The following is a 12,930-nucleotide window of genomic DNA, read 5'->3' as shown; positions in this document are numbered from 1 at the left end:
CTCTGGGAGCCAACCAACAATGGAGGATCAAGAGGCGGTGGATCCAAGGGCTGGCTGGTGCCCCCTAGCCACCGCCCAGCGCCCTAGGGTGGCCACCGACCTCCTAGCTACCTACAAGTACCCCCCTCACTCTACACTATAAATATGGGGTGCGGAGCTCGGTGGAGAAGTACCCCATTCATTTCCAAGCTCTCCAAGCTTTTCCAAGCTTTCTAGCTTAGCTTAGCTTTAGAGTAGAAGTCTAGTAGTGGAAGTAGAGCAAGAGCAAAGCTTCTCTTGGAGTCCAGAAGAGTCTTCTAGGTCTGGTATAGCTCTTTTGTAATTCTTTTATTTAGCATTTACTTTATTCAGTACTTTATTTCTAGTACTTTATTCTAGTATTATTGCTTTGCTTTACTTAAGTACTTGTTCATTATTGTTCATCATTAGTTAGCTTAGGTGCTTATTGTTTGGCATCAGTAGCACTTGTTATCTCATTATTAGTAGTCTTTTGTTAGTACCGGTTTCACCGTCTGTTTAGGGTAATTTGATCTCATTTCATTAGAGCTTGAATTGAAGTAGTAAGCCTATAGATTAACCGAGGTGCTTAGGCTATAGATTATCTATGGATACAGCTAGGCCTCCGGATAGATTGTGGTATTTGGCAAGTGGTGATAGCCTTGTCCATCCTCTGTATTCCACCATGTTAGGTCTAGTTATTAAATCATAGGGCTCGTGGCAGACCTTGTCTATTTAACTCTCCTAGTTGATAGGTGGGCTGTGCCCCGAAGTACTAGCGCATTTCTCCTAGTCATTAGTTTATCCTTAGTTACTAAAAGATATATCTCTCTCTCTCACCTATCTATCTCTAGTGTAGCTTATTTAGTAGTTTAGTAGGTAGTTCACACTCAACCTCCATTATTGTTCACCTACCTAGGATACACTTAGGCTTTCCCTTAGCAAACCTAACACTAAATATAAGTTCTAGCCTTCTGCCTTCCTGTGGGAAAAATATAAATTCGACACTCGGTACTCACCGAGTGAAGTGCTACACGACAGTTCTATGTGCTTGTGGAATTCCTCCAATAGTCGTTAAGAAGTATCAACAAGCATTTCTGGCGCCATTGTCGGAGAAGGCAACTAGCCTTGGATTTATATTTTTGCTAGCTTTGCTAACTAGGCTTTTAGTCATCCTAAGTAGTTTATCATTTTTTCCTCAAACCCTATCATTGCCCAACATGATCATGGGCAACAAGTCCATTCATGATTTCTGAACCCTCGACTACTAATGTAGCCACCAGACCCAATGTTATCAATGGGGATGCTTACTTTGAGCTTAAGCCATCTTTAATTATGATGGTTCAAGCTAGTCCGTTTTGTGGGAAAGCCCACGAGGATGCAAATGCTCTCCTCCAACACTTTTTGGAGATTTGTAGCACATTCACCATAAAGGGAGTGAACCAAGAGGCTATACATCTTCGCCTTTTCCCCTTATCTTTGTTAGGAAAGTCTAAGCAATGGTTTTACTCTAACCGCAATGTTGTAGACACATGGGACAAGTGTTCCAACGCTTTCCTAGTCAAGTTTTTTCCTATGGGGAAAATCAATGCTCTTCGCAATAAGATCTCTAGTTTTAAACAACTAGCAGATGAGTTGATTCTTGAAGCTTGGGAATGAATGCAAGAGTATGTTCTGCATGCCCACACCATGGCATGTAAGACTGGCTTTTGATCCAGAACTTCTACCATGGATTAGTGTCGTTAGATAGGACCATTTAGATGATGCTACTGCTAGAGCATTCTTTTCGCTAAGTGTTGCAGATGCCAAGACACTGATCGAGAAGATGGTTTCCAACCAAGGATGGAGCAACGATTGACTCTAACCCCGTAAATGAGGTATGCATTCAATTAAAGAAATTGACATGCTTGCAGCTAAGATAGATCTGCTCGTGAAGCAAATAGAACATTATGAGAAGGTGAGTGCCCAAGAGACACTCAAAGCCATGGATTCCCACATGACTTGTGAAAGTCTGTGGAGATGTTGGACATTCGAGAAATTGCTGTCCTGAGACCGAGGAGGATCTCAACTTTGCCAACACCAACAACGGGTTTCGTAAAAATAACATCAAGGATGGAATCAGCGCTCCAACAATCAAGTAGGTAACAATTATTACTCTTCTCAATGCATGAATAATCAAGGTAATAATAATTATACTTTCCTTAAAGATCTTATTTATAGCAATGGTAGAATAACTGATAGCATAAATAAAAAGTTGCATGCTCATGACAAGATGTTGGAAAATATAAATGTTAAATTGGATGAGTTTTCTTCTACCTTAAAGAATCAACTTAGTTTCAATAATATGATAGAAACCTAATTAGCCCAAATAGTTGATGCCATACCATCCTATGAAAAAGATAGAATTTCTGGCAAACCTAAAGGAACCATGGAGACATCCAACCTTGTCACGGCAAGGTATGACTTTTCTGAAAATGGTTGGGGATTTCCTATTAAGAAAGGTGATCCTAGGAACCCCGTCATTACTTGCTCCATAGGACCCCATACTTTTCATAAAGTCATTTGTGATCTAGGGTCTAGTGTTAACATCATGTCTAAGGAAACTTATGATAAATTGTTCTACACTACCTTAGCTCCAACCTTAGTTTACCTACAGTTAGCCGATCAATCCACCTGTTATCTCGAGGGAGTAGCCATTGATTTATTAGTTAAAGTTATGAGTGCTTATGTTCCTATGGATTTTATGATCTTAGACATGGGCAACACCAAGGATACACCTTTAATCCTTGGTTGTCCTTTCCTTAATACTGTGAATGCTTGCATATATGTGGCTTCTGGGTAAATTCAATTCCACTTTGCTGGAAGGAAAGAAATATTTGCTTTTGCCTCTAGACAACCCCTCTTTGATGAGAAACAGGAAAAGAAGAAGCATCCGAAGAGAATCAAGGTGAAGAAACCAAAGCCGATTGAAGAACCGGAAAAGCCTATCAAGAAGAAGAATAGAAAGCGATGTCGTAAAAAGAAAGATACGTCCTCAAACTCATCACCCCCTGATCCTAACAAGGCCTTCGAGGTGGAACAAGATGAAACACCCCCGCTCAAGGAAGAATAACCTTGAGCCCATCAAACAGGTAAGTCTTCTATCTCTTGCATATTTACCACATTTCATTAGTTGCATCTCATATTTAAATTTCCAATAAATTTGCTTTGCAATGCATAATTAGCAAGTTGCATTTAGCTACTCTATGTTAATAAATAAAGTATGTAGTACCTATGCATGATAGGATAGGGTTTGCATTTAAAAACATATATAAATAAAAAAATATCCAGTAGTAATCATAATGAATAAGTTATCTAGTAGTAATAGGTTTAGTCATTTAGTCATCTATGCATTCTATTAGTATTAGTTAGTCAATAAAGAAAGAATCAAAGAGCCGCCAGAAGACATTTCAACCTATGCAAAAGGCAAGTTTGGGGGAGACATCTCTCCCCGCTCAGGTATGAAAAATCTTAAACCCTCTCTTTACATTCATGTTTGTTTTACATGTCAATATCCATGACCATAGAATGTGAGAGGAGTGCCTTGAAAATTATCCAAAAAATTGTGCTCTAATAAATGATGATAAATTATTCGGAGATGATGAATAATTACTTTGTAATACGTTGCAAAAGCTTTCATACAACCTGATACTTCTTAAGTTTTGAGCATGATAACTCAGAGTTCATCTTAAGTTCAATGCTTTTGTGGGTTGCAAATGCTAGAACCAAGTATATGTTTTTGTGAGAAAAGTTGTAGCCAAGATTAGAGTAAATCTTTGAACCTATCTGAGGAATGGTAAAAACAACCTAGAGTTTATTTTGCAAAATGCTAAAACTCTCTTGCTAGAAGTTTCTCAATGGTGATAAATTCCTACCAGAGCCAAATACATATTCATACATGATAAAGCCACTATAAATGATGCTTGTTTGTTTTGAACTTTTTAAGCCTTATTGATCTGAGTAGAGAAACTTATCATGCTTTTTGATCAAAATCACATACACCCACATACTTATGCTATTCCTACACAGGGAATACGCAACCACATATGCTTTCCATTCATTATTGCTCTATGAGAATCAAAGTTACCTCTCTAGCTATCTTTCATCAAAAAAAGACACATGGGCTATAGAAAAGAGAGAGAGAGAGAGAGAGAATAAAGAGCAAAAAACTCTAGTGTTAAAAAAGAGAGAAAGAGAGAGAAAAGAAAAAGTAGCCATGCCCTCTCAAAAAGAAGCTAGAGACAGGAAACTTCTCAAAGGAGTACCCCTTCCACCAAATATACCACACTCATGCACATCTTGATCAATTAGTATGATTCGTTGCTCCTTGTGATCCAAGTGTTTGACTTAGCAATAAATTCAATTCAAGTAGGCTATGCTTTTATCCCCTACCTTGAGCTCCACATAAGCTTTAGGATAGATATTAAGGCTAAGATCCATGGCCTTGGTGAGATTTCAAATACCATTGAGTGACTTGAGTCTACCATCTAAGGAACTTAGGCAAGTTTTCTTTTCAAAATTCATTGAAAACCTCCAAGAAGTTTGAGCTAAACAAAAGTAGGGAAAAAGTATCTGTCTAGCTACAAATTCTTGCAATTGCTTGTGTCAAGGTGAAAACTATAAGTCCTACATTGCTAAGACTGACGATGGATTTCTATGTGCTAACATGTTCAATTCAAGAAATAGTATTTATTTGTATATAAGTTTTTGTAGGGCGTTACGTAGTAGCAACTCCTGATCCAACACCTATTCCATGCTAAACCAGCATCTTTGCTCGGGATGAGCAAATGGGTAGCTTGGGGAGCCTGTTGATGGTCACTAACACCTATTTTTACCATTAATATTCCACCCAAAGCATGATAAAGTGAGGTAAATCATCATCATACATGTTGCATTTTGTGTATAATTCATCTAGTTCCATTTATGCTTGTAAAATTATTTGTATGCATGAAAATATAGCAAAAATGTGCAAAAAGGTGACAAATATGGGCAAAGGAGTCAAGTGAGTGTGGCAGTGGGGCCAGGGGCCAACATGCCACTCCACCTGGCCCCACAAGGGCACCGCTCGTTGTGCCATGTGGCCTGGCCACATCACCGATCCATGGGAGCTGCTCCAGAAGCAATGCCAAGCATTGATCTAAGTCGGTTTGCACCGATGGACGAGATGGAGTTGACACGGATCCACTGGCCCACCATCATACACTTGGGAGGCTCCAACCGACCTACAAACAGACGTACCTATCAAATTTCGACATGTGCTAGTCCTACAACTGTCTTTGGGAGCCAACCAGCACCAGAGGATCAAGAGGCGATGGATCCAAGGGCCGGTCGGTGCCCCCTAGCTGCCGCCCGATGCCCTAGGGTGGCCACCGACCTCCTAGCTACCTACAAGTACCACCCCCTCACTCTACACTATAAATATGGGGTATGGAGCTTAGTGGAGAAGTGCCCCCATTCATTTCCAAGCTCTCTAAGCTTCTCCAAGCTTTCTAGCTTAGCTTAGCTTTAGAGTAGTAGTCTAGTAGTGGAAGTAGAGCGAGAGCGGAGCTTCTCTCGGAGTCCAGAAGAGTCTTCTGGGTATGGTATAGCTCTTTTGTAATTCTTTCATTTAGTATTTACTTTATTCGGTACTTTATTTCTAGTACTTTATTCTAGTATTATTGCTTTGCTTTACTTAAGTACTTGTTTATTATTGTTCATCATTAGTGAGCTTAGGTGCTTATTGCTTGGCATCAGTAGCACATGTTATCTCATTATTAGTAGTCTTTTGTTAGTACCGGTTTCACTGTCTGGTTAGGGTAATTTGATCTTAGGTCATCGGAGCTTGGATCGAAGTAATAAGCCTATAGATTAACCGAGGTGAAAGGATCAAGATGCCCAAGAGGGGGATGAATTGGGCTAATTCTAAATTTCTTTGCAATAATTAAATCCAACGGTTAGCCCAATTAACCCCTTGTGCTTAGAAAGTGTTTCTAAGGTTCTACCGCACAAAAAGTCTTGCAACCTAAGTTCCAATCCTACTCTAGCATGGCAATTCTATGAATGTAAAGACAAGTATTGAATTGCTCAAAGTAAAAAGAGGAGGAACGCGGCGATGTTTTGCTGAGGTATCAGAGAGTTGCCACTCCCCACTAGTCCTCATTGAAGCACCCGCACAAGGGTGTAGCTCCCCTTAATCCACGCAAGGATCAAGTGCTCTCTACGGGTTGATTCTTTGACACTCCATCGTGGTGAATCACCCACAACCGCTCACAACTTGAGTTGGGTCATCCACAAGCTCCGCTGAATGATCACCAAGCTCCCAATCACTACCAAGCCATCTAGGTGATGGTGATCACCAAGAGTAACAAGCACGAACTCTCACTTGACCACGACAAGCCTAATGAGAAGGGTGGATGCACACTTTGCTACTCTTGATCTCACTAATGAGGGCTCTCTTTGGGATTCTCAAATCTCAATCACCTCACTAGAACCTTGCACTTCTTGGCACTCTCAAAGGTGTTTCTCAGCTGTTGAAAGGAGCAAAAGTACCCCCACACACGAATGGAGGAAGTATTTATAACATGGGCTAAAAAACAAACCGTTATATGCCTCTGCGGGGTGACCAGACGCTCCGGTCATGTTGATCGGACATGCCAGTCAGTTCACCCTGAATTCCAGTGATCAAATGGTGACCGGACGCTGGACAGCGTCCGATCAGCACTGACCGGACGTGTTCAGTCATGATTTTCCCTCTCTGGAACCTTACTAGAGTCGACCGGACGCTGGCCCTCAGCGTCCGGTCACTTCACCTCACAGTGTCTGGTCACTTCCAGATGACTTCACCTTGATCAAATGAACTGACCAGACTCTGCACCAGCATCTGGTCACACCGAAGCCAGCGTCCGGTTAGTATTTGACCCTCCATTCACTTCCAACTTTTGATCATACGTGAATGAAGTTTGCTCCAATGGATCTAAGGGCTTTTTAGGAGCTACCTAGTGCTAGGTTTAGCAAGTGTGCACCACACCTAACCCACTAGACTCACCTAGGTCAAGTTACCCATCCATACCCCCCTTAATAGTATGGCCAAATGAAAAATAAAGTCCTAAACTACTCTAAGTGTCTCTTCAACACCAAACGACACTTAGAACTAGTCTATCCTTAACCTTATCGTTCATCCTTTGAAAACCAAAATGATTTCTGTCGTAGGGGCATGACCACCATGATAGCCCAATCGATCTCCATTACCATGACCTAACTTAATTGCCTCTATAAAATACACGTTAGTCATAGTAATCATGTATTGTCATTCATCACTGAAACCCAACTAGGGGCCTAGATGCTTTCAATCTTCCCCTTTTTGATGATTGATGATAATACCATCTTGAGTATGTGAAAGAGTTGAGGTTTTTAACATGCTTGGTTCATATAAGCTTTTGACAATAAGAACAAAAGAGTTAGGCGAGCTTATATGACCCAAGCCAACATGATGTACTCAAAAGATATGAAATAAGCATGAGTACAAGTAATAAAGCTCATTTGCATTGGAGTAAAACGTGGAAGCAAAGCAAATGAGCATAGCACAAGTGATATGACATATAAATAATTCAAAGTAGAGAGCACACATGTCATATATCATGATCACATAGATATCACTATCACATAAATATAGTTTGATGCATAAAAGTAAACATATGAATGCATAATTATGTATCACACATAAAACTCCAAATGTAATAGATAATCTAATAGTTAAACTAAGCTCCCCCTAGATATGACGCTCCCCCTAAGACTAACATACTCGATCCCTCTCCCCCTTTGGCGTCAAACATCAAAACCTAAGGGTCGGTCGGCGGAGCTACAGCAGACAAGTCGGGCATTGAGGTATGAGGAGCAAGCTAGAACTAAGTGCCATCACATCTGAACCAGAGCTCTGAGCAGTCTGACCCTCTATAGCTGGAAGCAATGCTGAAGCGGTCTAGGTTGGATCAACAATTGGAGCTGCTGTAGACTGTGCAGGTATGACTGGAGCAACCGGCTATGATGATGCCACTGAGGAAGGGAGCATCTCTGTAGTCCTGGTAATAGGTGCAACTATAGAAGGACCTAAGACATGCAAATATGGTGGAGTAGGCTGCCCTATCAACTCACTGAAAGTCGCTCTAAGACTCCTAGAGACTGAGGTATCTGGCACTAGTAGCGAGGAAGTCTGAGCTGGTGTGAAGCCCATCTAAAGAGGTGTGAACTATGGGGCTAACACTAGTGAGGCAAACTACTAAGACACCTACTCTATAGGTGAAGCAAACTGTGCTGGTGGCTATCCCTGACTCTGAAGCCCACTAGGCTATAAAGCTGGAGTCATAGAAGTGGTGGCAGGCTGACCAAGCTAGGGTGAAGGCTGTGGCGCTAGAACCCCAATAGCTATCACTACATGCTGCATAAATCCAAGGAGTTGCTGCTGCATGAGGAGCTGCTGCTGATGCATGGCCTGCTGCTGTCACTAAAACTCATCCTGCCGAGTCTGAAACTATGCAAAAGTGGCAGCGGTCTCCTAAGCCTAGCGAGCCTAATCCTACCTCATCCGCTCAACCTGCTCTAGTGCAACTCTCATAGATGGAGAGAGCTGATCTATGAACTGGACTCCACTCCTAGCACCTCCTGCCTCTGCATCTAGATACTTCCACTTCTTTGTTGCAAGCTTCTTCATCGCCTTGCCTTTTGGATCTATAGGCTAGCGAGGCGGGGGCCTCGGATCCTCATCACTAGGACCACCTCCAACATTCTTAACACGAGCCATCTAATGGATCTGAAAAGAACAACTGCCACTAATGAAGATCAACTGCCAACTGTCACTTCCGAGGCTTGGCCTCGATCCATACTCGCGAGCTTGGCCCTGAGTTGATTGACAACTTCAAATAGGACCACAACGGCATCGACTCAATGCGCGATAGAATAGAGGGTATACAAATAATTTTAATTATTCATCTAGAGATACAAAACCCTAGGAAAGCAAGCAATTAGATGCGAAATCAGAACTGAGGGCTTGCTACCTGACAAACTGACAAAACGACGAGAAGAGGAATGGATCAGGGGACCACCGGGTCAACAATAGGTGATTAGGGTTCTAGCGAAATGCGGTGGCCGAGCAACGCAATGTAGGGCAATGGATTAGGGCACGGAGTAGGAAAGTGGCTCTATTGCTTGTGATGGTAGGGACTCCAGCTTGGATCGGATGGCGGCACTGGTGCACGGAGGCGGCGCTAGTGAGGCGGCGCAGGAAGGGGAGGCGTGGGGATGGCATCGCTGGGCATGGCAGCGGTGGCGCATGGCACGGAGGCATGAGCAACGACATGGGCACGGCTTGGAGAAGCTCGGCGGTGGCGCTCAGCACAGGCAGTGGCGGCGGTGGCGCACGACATGGAGGCACGAGCGGCGGTGTGGGCGTGGTGTGGAGAAGCTCGGCGACACGGGAGCAGGGCAAGCACGGCGGCATAGTGGCTCGAGCAGGCGCATCGATGATGTGGAATAGGATAGGTCAACCACGTGCGTGGTGATTTATAGTGGCCCGAATAGAGTAGAATAGGAAACAGAGAAGAGAGTTTGATTCCCGCACATTTTCTACTGACTGGACGCTCTGGTGGCAGCGACCGAACGCTGCCACCCAGCGTCCGGTCGATTCTAGAGAGGTCCAAATCCCCTAGAATTGCAACCGGATGCATCCGGTGAACACCTATCGGACGTAGCCAGAGTCCGGTGCAAGCTGCCTTCATCATCTTCGATCGACCAGACGCTGGATCACCATCTGACTGGACGCTGGGAAGACACTGTTTCAGCGTCCGATCACTCCTTCTCAGCAGCAATTCACCTCATATGAACTGACCGGACGTTGGACATCAGAGTCCGGTGCAGCGTCTGGTCATCCTTTTTCCAGCAAATCTTCAAAGTCCTTCATGCTGCCTGTTCCTAATCAAGTCCCAACTCCAATAAGATCTAAATAAACACCAATTGGAACTGATGTGAGAGACCTCTCTCAAACCCTCAATTTTTTTCAAAATATTTTACCTTAGGCTATAATTCTTTTTAAGAAAATAGGCAATAAGAGGACAATTGAAGATAAATGATAAAAACAACATTCATGCATATTGAAAGGATCAAGATGCCCAAGAGGGGGGTGAATTGGGCTAATTCTAAATTTTCTTGCAATAATTAAATCCTACGGTTAGCCTAATTAACCCCTTGTGCCTAGAAAAGTGTTTCTATTAATCTGACACACAACAGACTTGCAACCTATGTTCCAAACTTACTCTAGCATGGCAATTCTATGAATGTAAAGACAAGTATTGAATTGCTCAAAGTAAATGCTCAAAGTAAATAGAGAGAGAGGAACACGACGATGTTTTGCTGAGGTATCGGAGAGTCACCACTCCCCACTAGTCCTCGTTGGAGCACCCGCGTAAGGGTGTAGCTCCCCCTTGATCCATGCAAGGATCAAGTGCTCTCTACGGGTTGATTCTTCGACACTCCATCGCGGTGAATCACCTAAAACCGCTCACAACTTGAGTTGGGTCACCCACAAGCTCTGCCGGGTGATCACTAAGCTCCCAATCACCACTAAGTCGTCTAGGCAATGGCGATCACCAAGAGTAACAAGCACGAACTCTCACTTGACCAAGCGAAGCCTAATGAGAACGGTGGATGCACACTTTGCTACTCTTGATTCACTAATGAGGCTACTCTCTTGGATTCTCAAATCTCAATCACCTCACTAGGACCTTGCTCTTCTTGGCACTCACAAATGTGTTTCTCAGCTATTGGAATGAGCAAAAGTGACTCCACATACAAGTGGAGCATCTATTTATAAGGCAGCCTAAAAAATGAACTGTTATGTGCCTCTGTGGGGTGACCGGACGCTCCGGTCATATTGACTAGACGCTTCGGTCAGTTCAACCCACACACCAGTGATTAAGTGTTGACCGGACGCTGGTAGGGTCCAATCACCACTGACCGAACGTGTCCGGTCGCATTAAACCCTCACTGGAACCTTACTGTACTCGATCGGACGCTGAACCCCTAGGGTCCGGTCAGAACTGACCGGACGCGTCCAATCGTAGATTCTCTCTTCTGGAACCTTACTGGAGTCGACCGGATGCTAGACCTCAGCGTCCGGTCACTCAACCACGCAACGTTTGGTCGCACCGAACACAATCTCCTTGATCAAATGAACTGACCAGACCCTGCGGCCAGCGTCCGGTCGCACTGGAGCCAGTGTTCGGTCAGCATTTGACCCTCCATTCACTTCCAACTCTCGATCATGTGTGAATGAAGTTTGCTCCAAAGGATCATAGGGCTGTTGTGGAGCTACCTAGTGCTAGTTTTAACAAGTGTGCACCACACCTAACTCACTAGACTCATCTAGGTCAAGCTACCCGTCCATACCCCCCTTAATAGTACGGCCAAAGGAAAAACAAAGTCCTAAACTACTCTAAGTGTCTCTCCAACTCCAATCGATACTTAGAACTAGTCATCCTTAACCTTGTCGTCCATCCTTTGAAAACCGAAACGATTTCCATCATAGGGGCATGACCACCTCGATTGCCTAATTGATCTCCATTACCATGACCTAACTTAATTGCCTCTGCAAAACACACGTTAGTCATAGTAATCTTGTATTGTCATTAATCACCAAAACCCAACAAGGGGCCTAGATGCTTTCATATATGTAATGCAATACTTGAAATTAAATCTAGTTGCTTGTCAAGTTTGATCCAAGGTTAAGCTTCTTCATACGCTTTACGACGGTTATCTTAACCATGTTAGACAAGCCCTATATACATTACCAAAAATTAAACATATTGTATATTACAATGCAATGCAAGGGACAACACAAGCTCAGTTTTTAGTGAAGTTACTAAAATCAAGAACATTGAGCTCATTCCATAATCTACAAAATGTTGCATCATCTAGAGGTTTAGTGAAGATATCCGCTAATTGATCTTTGATCCTTACACCTTCTAGTGAAATATCATTCTTTGCAACATGATCTCTAAGAAAGTGATGGCGGATATCTATGTGCTTGGTGCAAGAGTGTTGAACCGGATTATTTGCAAGTTTTACCGCACTTTCATTGTCACACAAAAGAGGTACTTTTCTAGAACTACATCATAGTCTAGCAAAGTTTGTTTTATATAAAGTATTTGTGCACAACAAGCACCCGCGGTAATGTATCCTGCTTCAGCGGTGGACAAAGCCACACTATTTTGTTTCTTGGAGGACCAAGACACAAGAGATCTACCAAGCAAATGACACTCTCCAGATGTGCCTTTTCTATCAACTTTGCAACTGGCATAATCTGAATTGGAATAGCCAATTAATTCAAAACTAGCTCCTTTGGGATACCAAAGGCCAATGCTTGGTGTGTGCTTAAGATACCTAAGGATTCTTTTTACAGCAATTAAGTGAGTTTTCTTAGGATTAGCTTAAAATGTAGCACACATACACACACTAAACATGATGTCGGGCCTAGATATGGTTAAATATAACAAGCTACTAATCATAAAGCGGTAGAGAGTTTGATCAACCGTGTTACCTCCCTTATCTAGGTCGAGATGTCCATTAGTTGGCATTGGTGTCTTGATTGACTTACATTCATTCATCTTGAATCTCTTGAGAAGATCATTTGTATATTTCTCTTGAGAGATGAAAATCCCTTCTCTCATTTGCTTGACTTGAAAACCAAGAAAGAATGTAAGCTCTCCAATCATTGACATCTCGAACTCCTTCGACATCAATTCACCAAACTATTTACAAGAATCTTCATTTGATGATCCAAAGATGATATCATCAACATACACTTGACAAATGAAGATGTGCCCATCAAGCTTCTTGGTGAATAGCGTGGTGTCGACCTTCCCA

General features: G+C 42.8%; 1 non-coding gene across 1 annotated transcript; it reads right to left on the bottom strand.

Annotated features, from left to right (window-relative positions):
- Positions 1 to 1,585: 1,585 nt before the first annotated feature.
- Positions 1,586 to 1,693, bottom strand: LOC136547679 (small nucleolar RNA R71). Its single transcript, XR_010781644.1, has one exon. It is a non-coding gene; the product is annotated as a small nucleolar RNA R71 (small nucleolar RNA).
- Between the last annotated feature and the right edge of the window lie 11,237 nt (positions 1,694 to 12,930).

Source organism: Miscanthus floridulus, chromosome 3, assembly GCF_019320115.1.
Source record: "Miscanthus floridulus cultivar M001 chromosome 3, ASM1932011v1, whole genome shotgun sequence".
Taxonomy (NCBI): domain Eukaryota; kingdom Viridiplantae; phylum Streptophyta; class Magnoliopsida; order Poales; family Poaceae; genus Miscanthus; species Miscanthus floridulus.
This window is presented reverse-complemented; position numbering and strand designations above follow the sequence as displayed.